At 39.4% G+C, this 26,695-nt stretch overlaps 1 long non-coding RNA gene across 1 annotated transcript; it reads right to left on the bottom strand.

Annotated features, from left to right (window-relative positions):
- Positions 1–5,163: 5,163 nt before the first annotated feature.
- LOC145478159 (uncharacterized) lies at positions 5,164–23,419 on the bottom strand. Its single transcript, XR_014048196.1, has 5 exons — positions 23,261–23,419; positions 18,050–18,156; positions 15,060–15,118; positions 7,954–8,024; positions 5,164–6,028 (listed from the first exon to the last, which is right to left on the bottom strand). It is a non-coding gene; the product is annotated as an uncharacterized LOC145478159 (long non-coding RNA).
- Positions 23,420–26,695: the final 3,276 nt, after the last annotated feature.

Below are 26,695 nucleotides of genomic sequence, written 5' to 3'. Positions count from 1 at the left end.
TTGTTTCCAAGAGTGTAGGAGCCAAGAACGACAAGCCAAGAAAATTGCTTGCAGTATACATAAGGTGCAGAATATATCGTGTTAAATTTCATAAGATTTTCTTTTTTTCTTGGATGTCGTACATCTGCCGCATTCCATGTGACATGTCACAGTGTGCTCAGATTAATTTCCCAGGGTACGAGTTCAACAAAACATTTCCTGTTGGCAGTTGAAGTGGAATAACGTTAACGAATATTAATTTAGTATTGGCTGTTCCAGCATTTTGTATAACATTGGTAGATTTCGCAGTTTGTTTCTACTTTCTCTTTAAGGTTGCGGTCAACCTCGGTACGTTGGAGGCCAAAAATGTAATCGATTAATCTGAACGTTTTTGATAGTTTTGCTGTACAATTGCGTGTAATGTTGAGTATAGTGAACACAACGCAATGTTGCAGGTGCTGACAAACGTATTGTTAAAATATAAAGTTGCAGACGTAGACTGAAGCGAAATTCGTTCTTCTGCAACGTCCGTACAATGTTGAGCGCTACATTTTGTACGGCGAAAAATAAAAAAAAAATCACGCAGAACATTGCGACCCAAAGGAGCCTGCTTACTTCCTTCTACCTATACACCTACAATGGTTAAAATGGATCTTCAATAGGAAATCATTGACCACCGGGTTCTGTTTTTTTGCGCCACTGTTGTCCCGATTAACAGGACGTTAATTATTCTTATTGTTAGCTGTGAACAAATAAATGAGATGCCAAGCAACAAAAGACCTGGGAGCCTGAGAAGGCAATGTGCACATGCAAAGTTGAGGCGTGATTTTCTGATTTACATTTTATTCTTCGGTTCCTCGTGGTCAGAACTGTTTGTCTTCTTCGAAGCAGAAGAGATAATTTGAACAAATTTCCTGAAAATCAGTGTCAATTAAAGTGAAATAGTGGTAGTTTGCACCGGAATACCTGGTATGGACGCACAAGTCAGCACCGACTTTATTCAGGCACATAGGCGTACGACAAGGTGAGATCAGAGTTTAAAATATAATGTACAGCATTGTGAAATATTTGAGGATCGTGAAAGAAAGGAAACTTTCTTTCAAATCTATGAGCGTACTTTGTGTTGTTCGGTATATAGAAGCCATACTTTGTTCTGGACTGACTACAAGTTTCATGGATGTTTTGTTCATACATGCTTGTATTGCTTTTCTCAGTTTCAGGTCAAGAACCATGAAAGAAACCTTACAGTTGAAGACTGTAAGCCGAGTAAAGAATTTCGTCAACATGGTAAGCTAAAAGTATAACTTGAACAACTTGCATGCTAGTTAAGTGGCCTGCGGTTGCTGTGAGGAAATTCGAAACCTCTTAATTTTTCTGGATTAGTTGTTTCATGAATGTTTTGCTCCCGGGGGGAGGGGGGGCGGACTCCCATATGGAATGGACGGGGATGCTCGTCGTCTCGCTTAGGGGTGTAAATTTCGAATTTGGTCTCGCTTAGGGTGTTCTGGGCAAAATGTCATTATTTTTAGCCGTCAAGTTCTCGTTAAGGGTTGCGCGCGAAGAAATAACAGAACAGAAAGAATTTTGATTCTTTATATTTACTCAATTCATATAAACAAATTTGCCATCATTAAAAGTCACTGTACTTTTTATTTGTCTGTTTTATGAACTGGTCTCTTTTAGGGGTCTGCATAAGCTTCGGCCACGCCCAGATTGGTCTCTTATAGGGGTTAAATTCAAAATTTCCCACGAGCATCCCCGTCCACTCCATATGGGAGTCCCTCCCCCCCCCCCGGGGGTTTGCTCATGGTAGGAGATAAGGTGATAAGAAACTTGCATACCGGCTGGTTACCCTGTAATTCCTGGCGGGAAATTCGAAACCTGTAACGAATATGTCGCTTAGGATGCAGAGTGATCAGTAGCTGCTAGACTTTCTCGAAGTATCTCAATACTTGCAATCGAAAAATTCCTGTGAAAAATCTTAAAATCCAAAAATCTTCAGCTATCATGGAAAACCAGTTTGACATTCCTATATAACTTTGTTTTAGTGTTTGCAGTTCAGGATCCATCTTGTAGTCTTGGAAATTTCTCAGTTTCTTGTATACAAGGAAGGCTTATACCACTTATGTTTTGATTTAAAAGGGACTGATTCGTTACGTCTCATGAAAAGTTCATTTTCACAGTATAAAATACGATTGAATAATAAGAATGTTAATGACAACTTTAAACCGATGATAGCCACAGTCTTGAAATATATCAGTGTGCAAATAAACGTAAGATAGGATTTTGAAATAATATTTTAATATCAAACGTGTCCGGTATTTACGCTGCCCAGCACCCACGAAATTCAAACCCACTGGATGTTTGAGGCGCATAATTTTACCCATAATCTCTTCTAAAAGTTAACGTGGACATTCACCTCAATATTTTAAGGTTTTATGCTCACAGCGCAAGTGGATTTGAAATTTGTAACCTTAGAATTCTCTGGTATGTTTACCGAGTCATGTGCAAAATTAAAAAGCAAATTTATCAAAAGGAAGGGCCTAAATTAAAGTCGCTGAAGTTTTTCGTTTATAATTATTTTGTGTTTTCGTTCTTTTAAATGTGATTTTGTAAATTCAAAATTTGATTTAACACATCGTAACAAGGCTTATGTTTTAAATTTCTGGAAGACACAGTTTTTAGGGAATTCGCCATTTGTGAAAATTAATTCCCAGAGGAATTAGCCTGACATGTGGAGAGTTCGTTATAGGCGATTGCAATGAAGACGAGCAAGGGCATTAAAACAGTGTTTTGAAATCATGATTTTGGAACATTATGTATCCTTTTATGACCAAGATTTTCTAAGTTTAGTTTTGAGGACACTGGAGTCCATAACGCGCTTTGAGCAAAATGTTTTAAATTTGCATTGCACACGGCAAAGGTGTGACATCAGAGACACGAAACAATCGCTACTGTCAAAGATCCTGCGACATCCAACATCCATTTAAATTTTTCGCATGTTCATTCCTATTTTTTTCTTTTTTTATAAAAAAAAGTCACTCCCTCAATCAAAATTTAGAATGTTTTACATGTCTCAAAAATTCCTTATAAGTCATCTTTTGGTTTATTTTCTCTTAAAACCTGAATTTGAAATCACAAGTTTGTTTATAAAAATTTCTGGACGCTTCCCGATCAGTGAGTGGCCAAATTCTAAATTGTTATTTGGGAGTTTTGCGGTACACTACGTATTAAGAGGCATAAAGCCAAGAGTTGTAGAATAATTTGAAAAGAAATAGTTGTGTCCATTTGACTTTGAAATTCTGTGCATCAAGGGACTGGAAACGATTCGCTTTCATAAGCCAATCAGATTATCTTTCAAACTGATTTTATCAGATGTTCTTCAGCTATCGAAGATTTCGGTTTGAGTAAGGTCTGATCGAGTAAATAAGAAGCATCATCACTAAAGTCATAAGGTTTTATCAAAATCCCAACGCTTAGTCTGCACTTGTTCGCCATTTTGGCGTTCCACTAAGGCATACCATCGGTGGTGACCATAGAAGTATAGAAAGAAACCAGATTTTTTTTTTCAAACAATTTAAAATAATTAGTTTGACTTCGAAACTCTCTAGATCAATTTTAATTATTATCATATCTGGTTATGAAAAAGTAGCACACAAAAAATTGGGGTTTATTTGAATTAAATCAGTTATCACTGAGAAACGTACTCAATTGAATCGTTGCAAATTTTAAAACTTGTTCTCACAAGTACTTTCTCTTTCAACGGAACGCAGACATGTCATGCAGAAAGAGCCGCGATAATAAAGTAGATCGACCATGTTGGGAGAGATCGACGAACGAATTCCGAGAGTTTCCGATCATTCCTGAAGTCTTACTTACAGGGCGAACAGTTTGTTTGAACAAGTATTTAGAATAGTGTAATCTCGGCCACCTAGAGATTTTGTAGTGTCAATCAACCTTATAACATGCTTTTAAAGTTTTCAGTGTTCTCACACGTGTTTGTTTTCTCTTATAGTCTTTGCTTTCTGAATGATGTGGATCACAATCCAGGGGACAGAAGTCTAGATGTCTTAAGAACTCAGACGTGCAAGACAAGATAATAACAGATTAATCATAGAGGTAGTCGTTATTTCGAATGTCTTTCAATCGTGCATTAAATTATAATGGACTGCTTTGTAAACAGTTTTCTCCGGCCTTTGCATCTCGCCAACACGTCATAATTTACTATGTGTAATCCAAATTCCGGCCGGTTAGGCGAATTTATTGTTTTAGTAAGCATTCGGAAATCCTAGGAAAAATTTGGATGATTCTGTTTTCTCAAGTTGCAGTCTAAAGGCAGTATGATTAATTTGTATTGTAATTTGCACACGTGTAAAACAAATTATCAGCTCTATAGGAATGTGGCATGGACTTACTAACGACAAGAAAAACGACCACGATCTGGCAATGAATACCAGCCTTAAATTAACGGCAATTTGAAGATTGCACTGTTTTTGAACTCTTTTCCAACGATTAAAGGAGAGAATTAGGCGGTTTCACTTTCTAGGTTAGATAATTAATCCAAAAGTTTGTGCAAATGTTTACGCGTTTAGCATCATGGGTTTAAAAATACCTATTTGGATTGTCCGTCAATAAGTTTTAGTTGCTCTGTGAAAATTGTTATTTGGATATACGTTTTCGCCTGTCATTGCCAGGCTACTCTGATAACTTAAACTTACACCGCTCTGTTAACACACTTCGCGAGTTGTTGCGCAATTCCGAGTTTTGTACAAACACGGTCCGAAATAGTCCACTGGAATATAATTTTACGGAGAAAATTTGCCATAAATTCAAATATTGTGCTTCGATAATCCATGTTTGTACGTATTTAGAATGGCGCAAACTACGCGAAGATCTTTGATACGTGTTTATATAGCGAGGATTTTTAAGCCGAGAGTATTCAACAAGGCAGAAATGCCGATTCCTATTTATCAAAATACGCTTGCAAGTTATTTTAATCTGTGCATGTAAAAATGTGATATTTTGCTTAGCTTTCCGTTTGAAATTCGTTCAGATTTACTGTATTACTCTTCACGTTGTTTGGCATTTGATTAGATTTTGAATACTTTTCTTCTCAGAGACATTCAGACTTAGATAATCTCTAGAGTCCAATGTAATGATTGATTGTAGTTAAGTATTTACTTAAAACGTTTGTCTTGTAATTATCAGTGGTACACAACAAGAAATAATAATAAAAAAAACATTTCAAGCTTAATTGTCTTTTATTAATCATCTTCTCGCTTCATTAAAAGAACAATATACCAAAAAAAATTCGCCCTATTAAAAGGGGCCTGGAAACTAGTCGGAATGTAGGCTATCTCTTTTACTATTTTTTGACTATGTAGGGCTGCCAAAAAGGAAAAAAATTCTGCGATTTTGAACAGTCTAGCCAGAAATCAAACATATACTTTGAGTTTTGATGGGAGAAATCTGTTGCACAGTGCAAGATTTTTCCCGCCAAAAGACTTAGTATATTTTTGACTCAAAACCAGACACAATTCAAAAACGCAGACTTTTTTTTTCTAAGGACAATTATCCCGCCAAAAGACTTAGTTTTTTTAAAGAAATTTTTCTTGGCCCCTTTTAAAAGCGCAAAATTTTCCCGCCAAAAGACTAAGTTTTTTTTACGAGTGCTGTGTCATCTTAAAAGCGAAAATATTTTCCCGCCAAAAGACTTTTTTTCACAAATTTTGTCTTAACTTGTAAGCAAAATTAGTTTTCTTGTTTGTTAACTTTACTTGTGGACGCTTGTTGTTTCCTCCTTGTAGTTAACGGAGTGAGACATCGATTGCATTACAACACTTAGCTTCGAAATCATCAACCAATTTAATGGAAACATCTATCATTTTCCTGGAAAGCTAGCAATTGTTGGCCACAAATAACTTCTCCTTTCCGGAAAATATCACTCAGCTAAACTGAGCAAATACACAAAACATTTTATTTTTACATCCTATTCTTCTTTCATCACTTTCTGATGACTTCCCTAAACCTCCTCAGTGTTATCTTGAACCTGGAAGAAAAATCAAATGATATCAGTTTAACTATAGAGTAATTTGAACAGCGGTTTTATAAACGTTGCTGGAAACACTATAAAAATGTTATGTTAGTTGTTGTTCATCTCCAAATAGTTTGTATACAAATCCAATTGACAAAACCTTTAACACTCAATGATCTTTGACTGCAAAGAGCCGCCAGCCTTATTACCAATGCCATTTCAACAAATCTTCATCAAACTGTTCGCCAATTATAGTTTTTTCCCGCATAATCTGCCAGTGCTTAGTGAAAGTTTTGCAGCTTTGCATATTTGGAAGACATTGATAATTATGCTTCGTGTTTCATGGAGTTTTAGTGCAGCTAAGTGAACCCTGTCAGTTTTGTGAAAAGGGATGCGGAAAGCTGGCTTTACTTCTAGCATGGCTAAACCATTCTACATTGCTCCCTGTTGGTCAGATTCCCTTTAGTGAGCTCAAACTCGCATAATTTCACTGGCTTTGGATTCAAAGAGAATGCTAAATGTCCCATCCCTAGACAACTACATGCAGGGCTGTCATTAAGGGCTGTAACCTGTAATACCTGTTACTGCCGAGTATGCTTGATTTTCCCTTGATGCTACTGGTGAAATTGCCTCTTCTTGATGGAATTCACCCAAAAAGTAACAAGTTTGCTACAGGTGTGGAGAACGAGGCTACAGGTGACTCAAAACTTAATGACAGCCCTGTGTATGTACTGAAGAAACATGTCCACTCACAGGGGGCCCGTACAAGCAGCGTGTCTGTTTGTATGTTTGAAATCTAAAGAAATGTGTGGTAATAGTGAAGGTCTTAATATCATTAACTCATATCGAGTACTGTCTATGTGAAAGCTCAAACCTACCTCATGGCAAATTTGAACGATTTGGTGGGTTTTGTTTTGACTGTTACTACACCTTATGAGAGGAAAACAAGGGTGGAAAGCTCATTTTCAACCACCCCAGCACCAAGCCAATTTTCACCCAGAAATTAGAATCGCCCACCTTCCAAATCGAACAACAGATAAACTGAAAGGTTGACGCTTCTTCTTGTGACATTCAATTGAAGATCCATTCAAAATCCAAGTGCTAACCGCCCAGTAACTTTCAAGAAATGTAGCTTTCAATGTGACCAACATCTGCAGCCGGGATTTCTTGTGCCAAGGAGCAACCGTCATGTTGTTTGCTCCAGACTAATTGGATGATGCTAAACAATGCAGAGGCATACAGGCCAGTCAATGGATGAATCGCTGCTGCAAATATGTCCCTGTTTTCCTCCCACATGAAGCATTTGGAACAGGGCATTGTTTGGCATCATCCAATCAGTGTGGAACAAACAGCATGATGGTTGCTCCTTAGCTTGAAATCCTGGCTGCGGATACTGGTCGCTTCGAAAGCTGCATTTCACAAAAATTACTCGGCGGTTAGCCCTTGGATTGTGAATGGATCTTTGATTGAATGCCACGAGAAGAAGCATCAACCTTTCAGTTTGTCTGGTGTTTGATTTGGAAGCCAGGCGATTCTAATTTCTGGGTGAAAATCGACTTGGCGCTAGAGTGGTTGAAAATGAAAATGAGCTTTCCACCCTTGTTCTCCTCTTACAGGTATAGTGTGTAGTAACAGTCAAAACAAAACCCACCAAATCGCTCAAATCTGCCATTGTGAGCTGCAGAAACGACAACACACAACAACTGAGGTAGGTTTACGTCTATTTTGAGCTTTAACAGAGACATTACTAGATATAAGTTACAATATAAAGACTCTTCAATATTCCCACGTTTCTTTAGCTTTTGGACATACAGACACGCCGCTTGTATGGGCCCCGTCCACTGTGATTCAGGGAAGGCATTCCCATAATTATTAGTAAATGTTTCATCAACCTACAATACATGAATATTCTGCTATAAATGGAAAATGCAGCCACTCACCATGATGCAGAGATCTTTTCCTTTCTTTTGCCAAGTTAATCCATTGTCAATGATATCACCAAAAACTGTGACTGAAAAAAAAGCAAACCAAATCAATGCCTTCGCGCTAGTTATTTGAAAAAAACAGAAAGCAGTAGAAGGTACGAGATGGACAAGATATGGTGACAACAGTCTTTTATGTAAATACATGTACATATTGAAATAAATTCCCTAAGATAGACAATGAAGCACTGGAGTCTCCAAACACAATGTTTAATCTTGAAAACTGAGTGTTCATCAAGTAAAGTGAGCGAACAAATCAGGGATCCCAGATGTAAGCTAAGCATGCAGAAATCAAGTAAACATGCATAAATTAACATTGTTACATCTTCCTCCATAGCTCAATAGAAGACAAATAAAGAACGAGAAACTTGAGTTGTTTGATAGAGTCATTGTACTGAGAACATAAACAAAAATAGCAAAAATGCAAAAATGTCAACATGCATAGTCACTGAGGTATGCTGGTCTTCGTAGGACTCTTCCCTGGGTGCTACATCTTTCTGGAGTTAACACACCGTCAGCTTGAGGGCTTGGTGCAGCTTGTGGCTTGACCACCTCTTGGGGCATTGAGTGAGCTACTGCTGGTACCTGTTCAACTTTAGTCAAGGGCAGGGAACCAGGATCAGAGCTAGATATCTCCATGTTGGAAGGTAATTGTTTTGGCACTTCAGCTGTGAGACGCAGGTGTTGGCAGTTCCTGCAATACACCCTTCTGTTGTCAGTGATTACTTGGTATGAGCGCACAACTAGCTTGTCAACTGTTGCTTGGGTCCACCGTTGACTATACTTGGGTGGATAGATATGGACGGTGCTCCCTGGTTCAAGTGGCTGGAATCCTTTAGTGCCACCGTTGTAATAGAAGGCTTGTTTGTTCTTCTGGGTGCGAAGACGCTGAGAAGTGGTGTCAAATCCGGGTTGTGTTAGTAGTTTGCCAGCTGTAGATGTTCCAAGGAATCCCAAGTAGGGGTCACTGTCAGGCCTTGAGCATGATTCGCTGCACAGTCTTTACAGCGATTTCTGCCTTGCCATTAGATTACAGGTAGGTGGGAGAGCTTGTGACATGATCAAACACATACAAATGTTTGAACTTCTTACACTCCTGTGAGCTAAACTGGGGGCTGTTGTCACTTACTATCTTTTCCAGAATTCCATGTCTGGCCATAAAAGGCTTGAGCTTTTCAAGTAGTTCTTTAGATGTCTTACTAACAAGCTTGTCGACCTCAAAGAAATTTGAGTAATAGTCAGTAGTGACAAGGTAGTCCTGGCCCTGGAGCTTAAAGAGATCAACAGCAAAGATCTGCCATGGTCTTGATGGTACTAGGTATGAGATCCTGGGCTCCTTCTGCTGCCCTTGGTGATATGTACAGCAGACTTGACACTTGGAGACATATTCTTCAATCTCTTTGTACATACCAGGCCAGTAGAACGCTTCCTGTGCACTTATCTGGCATACCTGTACTCCCAGATGACTGAAGTGTAGCTTTCTTCTGAGCTCAGCTCTTATTTGAAATGATATGACAACACAGTCTCCTTTGAAAATAACTCTGTTTTGTGGTGTAAGCTCTTCTTTGCATAGGAAGTAATCTTGGACTTCTAGTGGGAGATGGAGCTTACTTTCAGGCCAGCCTTGTTTGATGGTGTGAGTGAGGGTCTTGAGGACAGTATCTTCTTGAGTAAGGTTTTGGATTTGGTCAGGGCTCAAAATTCATTTTTTTTACTCCAATAGCAAAGTTTTGCTAGTGAAATTTTTGTCCACTAGCAAACTGGTAAGACCACTAGCGTACCGTATTTGCATGAATGAGCGTAAGTGCCACCCTCAAATTGGCATCGCATTTGAGAAAACAAAGTTAATAAGCGCCAAGGCCCCAATGTGGTGCCTATTTGAGGAATTCAGTGTAACCAAAATCCACCACAAAATAAGTCTGACACGGCATTGGAAATTTATTTTCATGGAAGAGATATCCTTCAGTTCAAAGTGATGCACAGTTTCACATGTCCAAGAGGCGTACCACCGCCCCCACCGCCCCCCCCCCCCCCCCCCACGCTGTGGATCATAGACTTAAATCAAGAATGAGACACTGGGATCGATGTTGTGATCGACGTTGTGCGAAGACACTACTGGTAAAGCAATTGAAAAGTGCCCGAAGGGATGAATGGTAACAATCAAACGACCCTTCTGTCAGTTACTGTCAATTTTCTTACGAATAGAAAATGTACCATTTTATTTTTTTATCAAGCATCTGAGTGGGCCGGATTCCTAAATCCTCGAACTTGATTGGCTAATCATGTGCACGTGACTGGTCCAGCTTTTTACGATACGGCCCATGGGCCGGATTTTTTCTTTGCTGCCTAAATTTCGCTTCTGAAAGTTAGCAGTAATCGTCAATCTTTTGCCTTTTTTACACATCCATCGACGATCAGTCAACGCAAGTTTATCTCTGTTCCCTTTACAATGGCAAGGAAAGTCACTTTAAGTAAATTCAATTGAGTGTTTTGAAGTTGTGAGTTTGCTTGGTTGTTTGTAGCTTGGCGCTGCAATGGCGCGTAATCCTGTGTTTCTCTCACCATAAAATTTGAGTCAATTTCAGTCGAGTTTACCACTCTGATCGTTGCTGTATTTAGGACAATTTCTGTGGAATACACTTAACGAATTTCCCCGCTTTCTGCTATTCAATTTACGGTAGAAAAGTCTGATTTCAAGTGATTTTGAAAGCAACGACTGACAGAAATTGTTTTTGTAGTAAAACTTTAAACTTCACACGAAATTTCACACCGCAAAAACAATTTTGGAGAACTTAACTGGTGAAATAAACGCAACTAACACAAAGTAGTTTGAAAAAAAATCTGTTTTTAATACATCTTTCTTTGTCTATTACCCGCTCATTGCCGAGATTTTTTAACAAATCGTTAGTAGACGGCGCGCAAGCCGATTTAATGACAAGAGTTGCATAAACAAACCCATTTGTAATCTGTAAAACCAATTTACTGCAGGAAAAAAACAAATAACCATGTTATTTGCCGGCTTACAGTCGGTCTGTATGATGAAAAACTGTGACCTCGGGCTTGAAAATGCTGCCCGATGCCGCAGGCCGAGGGCAGCATTTTCAAGACCTCAGTCACAGTTTTTCACCATACAGACCTCCCAGCCGGCAAATAACATATATAAATTAAAAGAAAAAACTTGAACTTTGTTGCATCCATTTTTTAAATAAACACCACCCTCAAATAAGTGCCTGCATTTGAGGAATGAAAAATTTAACAAACACTGCTTCAATTATTGAGTAATTACGATATTCATGAAGCTGCTTTACCCTTGGATTGATTATATTGGCTTACACAAAACCTGCTCTTCTCATCTTCCACCATTTGCCTCAGATGTTATTTGTACTTTCTTTCTTGCCTTCGAACAGCTTCTTTGAAATGTTTTGGAGACATGGATAATAATTCTAACTCGCAAATGTTTGCTAGTAGATTTTTTTCGGTCTTGCAAATTACCAAAACCACTTGCATTTTGCGAGTTTGCGAGAGTTAAATTTGAGTCCTGTAGGCCAAGAGTTTCATCTTTCACTGGAAGATACTGTAGCATGTTTCCTTGCTCTGCTTCTATTTCTGTTGGAGACCTTGTCTCTGAGATTGTCATGACAGCTTCCTGATCCTCAGTGGCTTCCTTGAGCAACAGATACACACAGCTCAGGGTACCAGCCATAAGAGAGGAGGTTCCCTGTTTGTAAGGAGCATTCGTCATAGCCTTTTGGGTGCGTTTAAGACACTTTTCTTGAAGATTGCTTGCAAAGGCTTGTGGTCAGATTCAAATAACACTTTCCTTCCATACAGGTACGTTTCAAACTTCTCCATTATGAATACTATGGTCAAAAAATCTTTTTCAATTTGCGCAACTGGACTTCTGTGGGGGGTTAGGGACTGGGATGTATATGTGACTGGATGTCCATCTTGCATTAGACATGCTCCCAGGCCATGCATGGATGCATCACACTGTAGTGTGGGCATTGCACCCGGGTCAAAGTATTTTAGGACTGGAGTTGTAGAAAGGATCTTCTTTGTCTCTTCCAGGGCTGCACCATGAACCTGCTCTTCCCATAGGACTCACTGTCATTTTTGGTGAGCTTGCGTAGGGAAGTCCTGATCTCTGAAAGTCTTGGATCAAACTTCTGTGGGTAGTTAGTCATCCCTAAAAGGCTTGGGATGCTTTGTTTGTCAGTTGATGCCAGTATAGATAAGATAAGATAAGATAACTTTATTCATACATGGTTTTTCCATCAGTCAACAAAGTTACTGGACTATCTACCTATTTGCCTAACTACAAAAACAAAAAAAAAACTCCTTTTCATGGAGGCTGTGTCTAAAAATTTACTTAAAATTAAGATATTACTTTAAACTGTGGTGACTTAATTTAGATTTGAAATCCGTCAGAGAAAATGCTTGTCTTAGGTCTATAGGTAAGTTGTTCCACAACTGAGCTCTGCTGTATGAAAAACTTCTCTTAAGATAATCAGTTCGAGGTTGTGGAAGAACTAATTTGTTTTCGGTATTCCTTAAATGATATGCATTTATGATGTCACGGTATACGAATCTTGATCTCAGATAATCAGGTGTCATACAATTTAATGTTTTATACATCAGGGTAGACTTCTGTTCCAATCTTTGATAGTAGAGTCTTCGCCACCCTAGTGCCCAGAACAAATCATCCAAATTACTATGTATCATACGTAGCTCACAGACATTAAGGGTGTGAGCTGCACCATTTTGAAGCCATTGCAGTTTTTCTCTCTGATTGCCTTGACTTTTTCGGGGTTGGGTTTTAATTCACCATCGGAGAGCACGTCATCCATGTACATGACTTCCTTGAGCCTTAGCTGAAGTTTCCCAGTATTTAGCTTCACACCTTTATCTTGGCAGCATTGAAGGAGAGCAACAAGTTTTTCATCATGGTTTTTACGGCTTCATCATCGTTAGCTCCACAGCCAAATACATGAATGTCATCCACAATCGCCTTGCATCCATTTAGTCCTACTAATGCCTAATCCAGTCTTTGCTGGAATTCTTTAGGGGATGGGGAGATGCCAAATGGCATTCAAAGCCATCTGCACCTTACCCATGGAGTACAAAATGTAGTTGTGTAGCTACTTTCCTCGTCCAGGGACCCATGCCAAAAAAAAAGTTTGGCATCTAATACGGCATCTTGCATTTGAGAGCTCAGGGAGGACATCCTCGATTGTCAGCAGTGGGTATTGATTGTGTTTAAGGGCTTGGGTAAGCGGTTTGGGGTCCACAGATAATCAGACATTGCCATTGTTTTTCCGAGGTAACAACAGTTGCTGATATCCAGGGGGAAGGAACATTTACTGGTGTGATGATATTAAGGCCTTCCAAATGATCCGGTTCCTCTTTGCACTTTTCTTTAATGGTGATTCCATGATGTTTTGCTGGACCAAAGAAATGAGTTGCATTTGCTCACTGGCTTGCCTTTTCCTTTAAAACTACAAATTCCACACTTCATTTTCTTCCATTTCTGGGGTTCACAACTCATACATGTTTCTTGCCAATCGGCTTCTCCTCAGTTTTGCCAGCAGTTTGTCTTTGCGATCAGGATTTTCCATGGCACAGACTTGGTCCTTAACATCTACACAACGTACATATTTATCAGAGTCGGAATCCTCCACAACATCCAAAGGCTTGCCGACATGTCTCGGTGTGGGAGGTTTACAGGGTGTAGCTGAACTGGGTGGAGGCCAGCTTGGTTTTACAGGCCACTACAAATTGGTTTTGAATTCCACAGATAGTGTAAGTCTTACGTCTCACAGGACATTTAGGCTTGTTCCAGACATGCGTTTTGGTACAGAACTTGCAACGGATTTCTCTCTCACTTGTGGCGGAAGGGGGGGGGGGGGAGGGGGAGGGGGAGGTTTCTTTTTGTTGGACTGACTAATGGCGATGACTTCCTCGTGATTAATTCCTTTCAATTGTTGGCTTGAGGCGTCATGATCTACAGATATCAATGCATTCCTTCATGGTGAGTTCGGAGACTTGTAGGAGCTTCCTGTGTGCTTGATTGTCTCTTACTCCAACGACAATACTGTCTCTAATTAGACTGTTCTCTAAGACTTCGAAGTTGCTTGTCTTAGCCAACATGCGCAGAGCTGTGGGGCAAGCATCTAGAGATTTTTTTGGCTCTTGGTCTCTCTTGTTGAATCAATGTCTCTTGTAAATTTCATTGGTCTCACTGAGGCAACAACTCTATAGATTTTGGAGAACAATATCAATTTCCTTCTTATCGTCTTCATTCTCAAGTTCTAAGCCTTCGTACATATCTAGAGCATCTGAGCAAATACAGGTTAACAATGTGGCAGTTCTCAATGATTTATTTTTTAGACTTGCAGCTATTTCATAGTAACAACAACCGTTGTTCCAAACACGATGGAATTTCTTTCAGTTTGTTGCCAAATCCCCTGTGAGCTCTAATTTTGAGGGCAATGGGATATTTAGTGGGATTTGTACCAGATTTGCTTGTGCGAGGGCTCCTTGTACTTGCACAGATTCGCCACTACTCTCAGGCTTTGGTGGCATATATAATATTTTGAAGTTAACTAGTTATTGAGAGGCTATTGCAGAACACAGTAACGTTGGAGACTTCCCCCTAGAATAACAGTTTGCAGAGTTGCTCAACCATGTGCATGCAAACAAATCTCTCACAAGAACACTTTCCTGTACAACGAGCAGATAATTACAAGGGAGAACACAGTTTAATTTCCACTAAGGAGAATTCAGATACCAGGTATGTCAAACAATGCATGGAAAAAAAATGACTGCATAACTTTGTACATGTACAAGTGCATGAAGTATCAATACGTTACATGTAACATTGCATTTTGTGTCCACTATCAAAGAGCACAACAATGCTGGCCAAGTGTTAAGACCTCCAACACAAGTTGGTGAGTTGACTCTCTCAGCTTTTAAGATGCCTTTAGTCTTCAGGAAAATATCTCATTGTATAGAGGGTACACCTTATAATACAGTACATCTTATTACTAAAAGGAAACTGCACTCACCTATTGCCAATGATGGAGAGACCTTGTTTTGCCACATGTTCCATCATCAGTGAAATAGTCTGGAAAGAATACAGTCACTGTGATGAGGACAAAGTACATGTATTCTCAGAAAGCAGACAACATTGCATTACAACATTGTACTGGCCATTATTGGAAAACAAAATATCTTTGGAATCTTAGGACTTAAAACATTGTTGCAATTCATCAAATTTCGATACCCTATCCCGCAATCACCTAAAGACAAGAAACCTCCAGAAAACAGCCCCATTGTTCACTTTGAAATGGTTTACACACTGTATGAATGTTCATGCCATTGTCAGGTGGATCAAAGTCGGCACTGTGGATATTGCAGTTGCCACTAGGCACAATAAATACAGGAGAATTCTGGTGAGTCCCCAGATGCTCAGTATGAATTGAGCCTACCAGAAACTCTGGGCAGGTTGCACACATGTAAGCATTGTGGGCTGTGGGAAGAAAAAACCTTCAGAGCAGCAGAAAACAAGATTGGGAACTGCCTACATGTCTAATATTGGCAACTAAAGGAGACAGAAATAAAATTTGAAATTTGCTGTGTTATAATGTAGCTGTTTAAAGTCACCTTCACCATTGGAGGAAGCACACAGCTGCTGAAAGCAAGTGAAAACCACAGAACTTGCGAAAAACTTAGAAGCTTGAAATCCAAGTCTACCAAAAAACACCACCATAAACTCTGTGGTACATGTATCAACATTTTAATTGCCTTTTAACACTTAATGCAGGGCTTGACACTAACGGTAGTGAACTAGCCACAGACTAGTGGAAATTTAGTTTTGGTTTGTAGGTTGTTGATTTTCACTAGCCACTTTGGCTAGTCAACAAAATGAAATTGGTTGAACTAGTTTCTGTCTCCTTCAAGGAAAACACACACACAAATTTACACTTTTCTCAGAAACAAGGTCAGAATTTCATTGTGGGTGTATCATGGTACTGGGCATGTGCTGTTCAGCAAGTACATGTATGCAAATTTTTAAGTTTGTCTACTTTTTGCTGGGTGGTATGTAAACGGGGAACTGAACATGTTACTTTCGTTGACAGAAACATTTGACAAACAAGACAGCATTTTCTGAAAGCACACATCAATGCTCTTTTTTGTTATGAAATTTTTTTCACGCGCAAAATAGTGTGGAACTGTTAAGGGATAACATTTCACTTAGTGTAACAATACATGGGTGATTTGTCGTTGTATGCATACTTACAAACTTACCACTACAGAAATAATTAGATGAGAAAGATTCATTTCCTTCAACATTTAAACCAGCTGTTTTTTAGCAGTAGAATTTCGCCAACAACAGTTTACAGTATTGTTCAGATAGTTGTTTTGCTTTTGAAACATTTCTATGGTGCCTGTCTGTGAAGAAGTCTCGACAGTTTTTACAGTGACGTCTTGGGGGTCTCGATATTTTTCCAAGGAAGTCTCAGAGAAAAACAGAGTCCTGAAAGTCTTTTCGGTAACTGGAACTTTTTTGAAACTAGTTTAAGTACAGTATAATTACCAACATTATGCATTAAAGAGAGTCGCTTGTGTTGTGGTTTCAAGTCTTGCTAGTAATTCTGTTATTATTGGACCTACCTGAAATTTTTGCGACACGTTAATTTTGCGAATTTCGCGATTTAAAAAAATCGCAAAATTAGAGTGACGTGAATAAATTTTGTATTACTCAAACACGCAAAGTTAAAGTGATTCAAAATTCTAATTTTTTTGCAAAATCACCGAATTTAAGTGTCGCGAAATATGCGCACACCCAAATCGCGAAATAAACGCGTCGTGAAAATTTCATGTAATAAGGTAGCCAACCACAATGCTTGGCTAGTAAAAAAAGGTTTTTGGCCAGTAACCTCTAAGTTATCACTAGCCACTAGGCTAGTAAGTTAAAAGGTTAGTGTCGAGCCCTGTAATGGATGCTGACTTTGTTAATTTTTTTTAAATGTTTCTATGGATAATATTTAAAACAAAAACTGTTGTTCTATACATCTGTTTCTTGCATGATCTGATGAAATTAGGCACACTGCCAATACGGTAATGAGTGTTCTATAATGATTTATTTTTTTCTATTTTGAACTCCCACAAAGCAAAGCCAGCAAAGTCAAGTGAGCCTACATTAGCAATCCAGAGGAAGTCAATGGAAGTTATTATTAATAAATGAATATAAGATCCTTGGTGCATAATAACTTAGTAAGCATTTCTCTCCCAACTGTTACAATTACAGGGTCTGAAATTAACTTTTTTCAGCAGGCACCAACTGGCGACTGAAAATTTTTTTTCAGTTGCCATATGCAGTGAAACACAAACCAAAATTTTTGGTCACCACGGGTTTCCCGGTAAAATATTTGCAATCGATGTAATCAGGAATCAAACCAGTGTTGAAATCATCTTTTGACCACTTTGCCAGATCTACATTTCCACCTTTCGACGCCAGAGAATATCTAAATCTTCATCTAATTTCTTTGCGGATGTTCCATCTCCACTTTGTAATAAATTACGGAAAGATTTCAGAACATCTTTGGACACCACATCGCCTGAATAAATATTCATGGTGAAAGAACGCATGGGGCCTCTTGCGCCCGCAATATGCATGTTATGGGAAACTGCTCAAAACACATGGCAGCGAAGCTTCACACTGATTATAGCTGTAAAACGTTGTGGTAGATTTATAATAACAGGAAAATCGGTTTCATACTTTAAAAGCGGTGGAAAGGTAAAAAGGAAGTGACCAATTGGCGGGCGGCTTTGAATTTTATTTTAATCGATTTGACTGAAAATCAAAGTTACTGTTTGTGTAATTATCGAGGCATGAAATAGTTAATCGCCTGCTGGCGACCAGTTGTGAAATTCTGGTCACCAGTGCAAAATTTTTAGTTGCATTGGCGACCATGAAAGTGCAATTTCAGACCCTGCAATTCAATGTCCATATGACTGCATAGAAAAAGAGGAAAAGTGAAACTGCACTCACCTTAAACAATAGATAGATCAGATTGTAGATTGCCTTGCTAAGATACAGAGAATCATTCTTTCCAGTGTTAAAGAGTTGTTCCAAGGGAAAGGGATTGTCCAGAAACTCTGAAGAATAACAATTAATGATACAGAATTAAAACAAACTTGTATGTTTTTGGTAATATTGACACAGTAACAAACATCATTTTAGTACACTGAGGATATAATTTACAGGTTACCCTTTCCTTCAGTTTGTCTTCATCAAATTCTTCAAACTACATGTACATGTAAAATTAATGTTTTGCTTTTGCAGCTGCCACTCTTTTTCAGTTTATGACATATAATGATAAGTTAACTATGGTTCTGACAATTGATTGGTGTGACATACATGCAGCTCTCACTCATTCATCCACTCACAGCATCTTCCTGATCCGACAACTAGGAGGTATTTTCTATTTCTTAACAAATTATTCCACAAGCGTGCTTTACATATACATGTATGAGATGGTACTGGTAGATAGCCAATGAGGTGTATAGCGCCAAGTTAGCTACATGTATAACCATCTAATATCCAACAACGGACCTTCCAACTCTCGTGATTTGGTTGCGAGATTCACAATTTCAGGACTCATCTCACAGTTTCACGATTTAACCTCAAAATCTTGCGGTTTTACATGATGAATTACAACCTCAATCAGATCCAGCCTAAAATCAACTAAATCAATTTAAAATAATAAACAAATCAACTCGATTAAGAAGAATTGATATTGTAATGTTTGCATTTCTTCTCACTGGGGAATCTGGACCGAGCTATTTTTAAACATCGTTCTGATGTCCAATCACAGCACAAAGTCCCCTGGGAAAGGCTTTGCTTCATGTGTTTAAGATGGCGGAATAAGACGTCGACGACTCTCCTGTCGGTGTTTCAAGTCCTAAGGTGTTAATTAATGCTGAAAGGGCACTAATTATGGCAGTTTGAACACTGCTAGGTATTGTTAGAGATTCCTTTGTTGTAATTAAAAGCATTTTGGGAAAACCCACTATTTACAGGGCTTGAAATTAACAAAATCCTTAAGTCACGATTTGGTGACCAAGTGGTAAAAAACAGTTGCTAAATGCAAACTTTTAGTCATAAAATCAAATAGAAGAGACACAATCCATAGACATACAGACGTATTCAATGCTCAAGGGTTTGCAATGCATTATAGGGCGATTTCGAACAGCAGTAACCATTTTGAAGTTTTCGAGAGAGTCATTTACTTTAGTGTGCCTTAGAATAATCAAACATGGCGATCCAGTTGGCGATCAAAGAATTGTGGGTTTGTTTTATATCTATTTGAATAAATTCTGTCTCTCATCCACAAGTAATGTTCTTTTTCCTTTGAGATTACTGCTAGCTCCTTTAATTTGTGTCAATCAAGGCAAACCTAGTCGCAAATTTGCAACTACTCTCGCAAATAAGTAAAGTTAAGTCGCAAATGCGACTGTATTGGTCGCAATTTCAAGCCCTGATTTGGGACCCAAATCTCAAGATTTTTTGGGGTAGATTTTTTGAGACCTCAAGGTTTGGGGGTTTTAGATGTTGAAGGTCTGCAACAAGCGTGAGTGCAATAATTGTCTTATTAAAACTGTCCCCAAAATACTGAAAACTAAAATAACATAAAAGAGGGTGGCAAAAGGTTTTTGCGTGACATATGACTGCCCCAAAATTAGCCGTGTGACGCGGGACAGGACATCATAATGTGATGCATGATTTGCCATATGTGACCACAGGCGGCCCAAGCTCACAATGTGAGGAGTTTTTCTTTTTTTAATCTTTATGCGAACGTTCAGTGCGCGAAACGTGACACGGTTACCGCCGACATCTACTATTACATAACGAGCGAGTTTGGTTACGTGAAACGTGACCTTCGCCTTGCAGTATGTGGTGGTGTTGTGTTACAACGGTTTGAATTTATAAAGGTTTGTATGGGGAAAAACGGTAATCGACATTATAGCTGAAATTTTGGTATTTTTGCAATAAAGATGACTCACCTCAATGCCTTGTTGTCTTTTCTATTGTCATCTCGCCTCTCAGCTCGATCCGAAGCCTTTTAAGCGAGTTATCGCTTTTTGGTTTTCCTCTACTAAGAAAGAGTAAAGGCTACACACTCGATTCTGGACTGACCCCCGCTCGAAGCGAAAAAAAAAAACACTGAAATCCCGCCAGCCGCCCCAATTCCTCCGCAGAATCATAGTACAGGTTTAAGCGCTCCCTTGCAGTTAAATTCCAAGCCAAATTCATCTTCACAGCACACGATACAAAGCTCTGAATCGAAGAAAGCTAACCATCCGGAATCAGTGATCATGCTGCCGGCACCATTTGTGGACACATTCGAAACCCGAGCGGAATGCCAGGCTAACAAATTGACCCTGACCAGGGGAAGGGAGCGCACAGTTCTCGACAAGCTAGGTGCTTTGCTCCACGGTCCCCTGTCTCGCCGCTGTAAGGCTACCCTCGCAGTGTTCGAAGTTCGATAACAACCTAACCAAAAGGTACTTTTGGATCAGCTGATATGCTTATATATAATCACAGTTAGTAACTATGATATAATGAACTTTGAAACGCCTTGTACGCGAATTACAAAATGCGATTTAAAAATTTTCACAGCGAATATTACTCGCCATGTTTTCCGTTGAAAATTCGAAGACATCCATCAAAGCAAATCTAGTTAAAACTTTGACGGACAATCCAACGATTAGATTGACATTGCCGGTGCGAACGAAGTACTTTTTTTCAAAATTTGTAAACACGTCTAGTCGTTGCTTTGATTGGCTTGTCACAACAATGCTCCGTCGGCGGCCTGGACAAAAATCTTCCCAGGGGACCGTGGAGCAAAGCACCTAGCTTGTCGAGGACTGTGCGCTCCCTTCCCCTGGTCAGGGTCAATTTGTTAGCCTGGCATTCCGCTCGGGTTTCGAATGTGTCCACAAATGGTGCCGGCAGCATGATCACTGATTCCGGATGGTTAGCTTTCTTCGATTCAGAGCTTTGTATTGTGTGCTGTGAAGATGAATTTGGCTTGGAATTTAACTGCAAGGGAGCACTTAAACCTGTACTATGATTCTGCGGAGGAATTGGGGCGGCTGGCGGGATTTCAGTGTTTTTTTTTCGCTTCGAGCGGGGGTCAGTCCAGAATCGAGTGTGTAGCCTTTACTCTTTCTTAGTAGAGGAAAACCAAAAAGCGATAACTCGCTTAAAAGGCTTCGGATCGAGCTGAGAGGCGAGATGACAATAGAAAAGACAACAAGGCATTGAGGTGAGTCATCTTTATTGCAAAAATACCAAAATTTCAGCTATAATGTCGATTACTGTTTTTCCCCATACAAACCTTTATAAATTCAAACCGTTGTAACACAACACCACCACATACTGCAAGGCGAAGGTCACGTTTCGCGTAACCAAACTCGCTCGTTATGTAATAGTAGATGTCGGCGGTAACCGTGTCACGTTTCGCGCGCTGAACGTTCGCATAAAGATTAAAAAAAAAAAAAAAAAACTCCTTGCATTGTGAGCTTGGGCCGCCTGTGAATTATTACAAGCACGTGATGCCTGTTTTACCAACTAGATTTCCGTGACAAGTGAACGTTCTTTGAACTAGAAGGATACCAGTCATTCAAAGTAAATAGTAAATAGAGTTTTAAAAAAGATCAATATATAGTGGCAGACGTGACACCATTCTCTGGTCTTTTTTGTCCTTTTCTTGGCCTCTGATGTCTGTAATCTTTGTGGATTGTCATGGTGTTATAGGTCCAAACAGTTGCAACACAACAGGAATAAGTCAATTGAAAATAGTTAAACTTTGCACAAGGACCATGAGCTCAGGGATTTTTGTCCATTTTGTCAACCAATCATTTTTGGCAGTGCATCAGACCATATCCAAATCTCAGGCTAATGCATGAAAGGTCTGAAAGAATGTCGTTCCAAACAGGCGAAACAATATGAGACGTCAGAGTTTGGTGTCATTCTATTCCACCTGAGAAGACTGTTGTGTTGGCAATGAGAGACTACACAAGGAAGAGGGCTGTCAACCACTTGATGAAGGTCGTTGTAAAGACCTAACTGAAATCAAAAGCCACATTATGTCATTCTCAGACATAAAAACATTGCCATACAGAAGAGGATTGCAGGGGTAAAGCTTTGACAAAATATTGCCTGTATATCAAAGGTAGCATAGATGTCTTCTCAATTCGTATACAAGATCTCTGCCAACTTAGCCTGTGAACCGGCTCCCAATAGTGTTATAGGGGAAGGAAAAATAACACACACGCCAAGAGTGGTCTGAAGAGGGGAAAATCCCACCTCGCCAGGCTCGCTTCACTGGCCCTATATTTATCTTTTTTTTCGCGCTCTTAGGATGCCTCTCCACAGACGGTATGTACCAACTCTCCCAGATTATCCAGGAGCCTTCTGGATAAAGACCGAATCTCCAGTCTCCCGAACAGGTCACCAATTTTATTTTAGCCAATAATTGTCATTTTTTGGGGAAAATGGTTGGAATATTTGCCGATGCATTCCTGTGGCTGAATTAGCAGAGTTCTCCTTTTAACGAAGCTTTTAGAGTCAAGAAAGTAAAACTGGCGATGCGCCTTTCTTCCTTTTACATGACGCGTGATTGGTGAAAAAAATTCTCCATGATGCGAGATTTAATAGAAAAATTCAGCGTGCAGCATGATTGGTACCCCCTCACCCCCCTTTTGCCACCCTCATAAAAATAAAAACGCCCCCAAAAATTAAGCGTATGCTTACCATAATAATTAGTTTATGGTGTAATGGCTCATATACGATGATGGCTAAGCCGGTGAAAACTCTTGAATTGCATTATCCAACGATCCAGTTTTTAATAATAGAAAAATCCTCAAAATGCGCGTAGTTAGTTACACTCTGCGTGTATACGCGCGCGTAAATTGCGGGCAGTATGCAAGCAATATAGCGTCAATAAATCGCGCAGGTTACACTTCACTGCGGCCTGTACAGTAAGCTTAGGCCAATACTTAAGTTTGAACAAAATAAAAACTTCACCGTAACGAGTAACTTATTGACAAAGAACTAAATTCAACCACTGAGATAAAAACTTATAGGTCTACTCGTTCATTCCCTTGGAAGGCCGAAAGGAAAGTTTAAAGCCTTCCCGCGAACGACTTGGATCCCTGAATTCCCCTTCATATATCTGCATACATGTAAACTCACCTAGCGTGTTCTCTTTTGTAGCCAGAATGCACTTCCTGCAGCTTAAAATCGCCCAAACCTGCAAAAGAACCTTCCCAACAGCGCCTCTTTCTAGCGGCAAAACACACGTGCATACTATTTCATTCCCAGTCCCCAAGAAGGAATCTCAAAGACCAAAAGACCTCACGGGTCCTCACGGGATGACGGGAAGGAGAACTGAACGACGTCTTTACTCCTGTTTTGGGCAAAGCAACATATATATATCTGCCTCATTTTTTCGAGATTGATGACCAGAAAGTCCGACCATATCCGAAGACGGATATTTCCGAGGACGTTTCGAAGAAATCCCAAGGCGTGTCGAACATACAATGTTCGTACAGCTAATATAGACTTCTCAAACGGACACCAGCAAAAAACCTCTGATATACCCTGCTATACTGGTCTCTCTTCTTGACGATCATTGTCTCGCTGATTTTTTTTTTCCTTTTTTTTTTCTCGCTGATGCAATGAATAAAAATATTTCGTATATTGAGTGACATACAGTTATGTATTTAAACATCGTGAAAAAGGCCAACTTTTCAGCCCGGATTTGCTGACCCTTGTTCACTAGAACTAATAAGTTGCCATCAATCAGATGTTTCTGCGAATCACTGGGATAAAGACAGGGAATAATAGGTACCCAAACGTAATTTTGTTCCTGGCCACAACACCGCTGTAAACGTCTTTGACGGGTGGATAGAATTCCGTAAGGTTTAACAAGGGAGTGTTGTCGAATTACCTAGAATTTTTCATGGATAAAAATCATCATTCGATGCATTTTTCCTCCCCTTTTCTTGGCCGAGTGCTCTACGTGACCTGCAAATTTACTGCCTACAGATAATGGTCTGCTCTTGTGTAATACGGTCTAAATGCGTTTTACTGCGATTAATGTTCTGTTCATGTGTAATTGTTACCACGCTCTTGTGTGGAAAGTGGCGGATCGCTTCCCTGGGCTGCCAGAGAGTGATTTATATATGGACAGAAAATTAGTGATCAAATGATAAAACAATTATTGAACTCGGTTATCACAAAATATCGTTATTTGTCAGTGTCTTGTAGATCATAATCAATCTGCTCGCTACTGACATATCACGATATTTTGCTAAACCTGGTCCAATAATTATTAATTATTCTACTCCAAACACACGGCAGTTACCCAACCAAACGATGTCTATAGACTAATATTTACCTGAAGGCATCTTTGCTATAAAACAATTAAAAAAAAAAGGTTAAAGGAAACCGTATTATTCATTGCTTTGCTCATAGCGTGTTTTACAGTGATAGCAATGTTTCTGCTAGCGCTTTTTTCGTGTTTGAACAAACCAAAGTCTTTCAGAAGATTACTTTTTTCTTACGCATGAGGAAAACTATCATTCCCAGAATCGCTCTGCATGTCACAATCATTCATTTGATTGATTACAGCTATGAAGAATACCATGCACAAATGCTATGCACGACGCCGAGTGTATGGCATATTGAACAGCCTATAGTTGGCCTGCAAAAAAAGCGGAATGTTCTCAGTTTAAATTAGTGTAGCCTGCAGAACAGGCGGATTTGTGGCCCCGGGGCAGAACGCGAAACGCGAAACAAGAGCGCGGAGCGCGAACATGAGCGCACTGGTGAGACTAAATCGTTTAACGTAATTGTCAATCAATAAACGAAATATACAGTTCAACAAACGGCCACCCTCGGAGAAATGGATAGTGGCCGCTTCGTAGTGGCAAAAACAATTTAAAAGCCCCCATCGGAACTGATTACTGGCCGCCTAATGGGGGTGGCCGTTTTATAGGTTCGACTGTATTTCTAAAACGTTAAGGGCCTTCAAATAGCAGTTCCATTGACGTTCTCACAGCCCTCACTCCTCCTTGCTGCGGACCAAAGAAGCAACTGCGGTATTTGTGCAGTTAGTTTTTTTTTTTTACAGTTTTTATATAGTACAGTACATATATGTATCTGAAATGACATTGCAGGGGATTTAACTTATTTTCATTGCCCATTTGAGCTTGTTTTACTTGACTTATAAATTCTAAGTTTTAAACGAATTCTTTAAAAAAAGAACCTGATTCAAATTTCAGGCTAAAACTTGTCCTTGTGGAAAGGGGGTCTAAATGGAAACATTGGCCTGACGGGCTCCTAAAAATAAGGTTCTTATAGGCGGATTTTCACCGAAGCCCTAAAAAAATCATATTGTTAATTTTATTTTCAAGGGATAATTTGAGGCGACTATATATTGTGCTATTAAAACCTTAAGTTTGCGTGTTGTTTTGAAGTACATAATATGGTGTAACCCGCGTGCAGGTGTCCTTTGAAACATAGCCTGCGAACAGGCTCCCGGTGAGGCCATCCCCCTTTTTTTTCGTTTATTGTCGAATGCGTTTTCTGATTTTGGGTCGGTCGGTCGGAAAAGGAAAAAAACAAACAAACATAAAATTGGAAAAGGAGTCTGGAACTAGGAGGCCCGGTACCTGAGCATAACATCCGTGGAGCCTGAAAACAACAAGGTGTGGTTACAAAGTCAACATCGCGGCAATGAAGGAAGGAAAAAGTCGACGTCGTTGTTAAAATCAAACGAGAACAGGAAAAAAACTAAAAATCTGTAAGGCGAAAAATTGCTTATGTTTCAGATTAAAGTGACAATTGTTTGAAATAATGTCTCATTGCCTTCATTGCCTTCTGCGTAACTTTTTTTTTTTTTTTTGAAAAGGCGAAAATCTGGGTCGGTCGGACGACGCTAAACAGAGCAAAAAAGGGGATGGCCTGAGGACGGAAAAAACTTTCGGCGATCGTGAAACAGAAGAATTCGGAGGCTGTTCGCAGGCTATTGAAACAAGGCACTGCACGAAGGCTAGGTATAATGTAATAGAAGAGACGTGAAGTACTTCAAAGATCTTCAAAATATTTCGCAAGATCTAGGCTTGCTGCACGTGATGAAAATATTAAGAAGTTACTCGACGTTCCCTGGGTTACAGTCGTGTACATGCAATAGAGAAATTTAGAAAACCACAAAGGCAACGTCGCTAAACAAAAGGTAGTGCATGCACTTGCGTTATAATTCTTGGTACATTTTGTTACCGTCCTCTGCAAAACAACAACGTGAAATGATCAAATTCTACGTTGTCTGGAGAACGTGAGCCTGGACAGATTTCGAATTTTACGCTGTGTTCCATATTCAGTTTCGAGATTGACAAAGAGAAACAAACTAAATGATCGCGAGATTCGTAGGTAAAATATTTAAATCATTTTTTAATCGACGTCGTCCTTGGCGTTTCCTCGTAGTTACTTAAACTCCTTAATTAACATTTTCATTGGGAAAAATTCAAGGCCGCAGTAATACTCTCATCAGAGTCGGTGGGGCAAGACAATAAAGGCAAGAGAAGCTAGAGATGCGTGGAAACACCATTTTCAACCTTCTTCATG

The sequence above is a fragment of the Orbicella franksi genome, chromosome 2 (genome assembly GCF_964199315.1).
Source record: "Orbicella franksi chromosome 2, jaOrbFran1.1, whole genome shotgun sequence".
NCBI classification, from domain to species: domain Eukaryota; kingdom Metazoa; phylum Cnidaria; class Anthozoa; order Scleractinia; family Merulinidae; genus Orbicella; species Orbicella franksi.
Note: the sequence above shows the minus strand (reverse complement) of the source record. Positions and strands in the feature narration are given on the sequence as shown.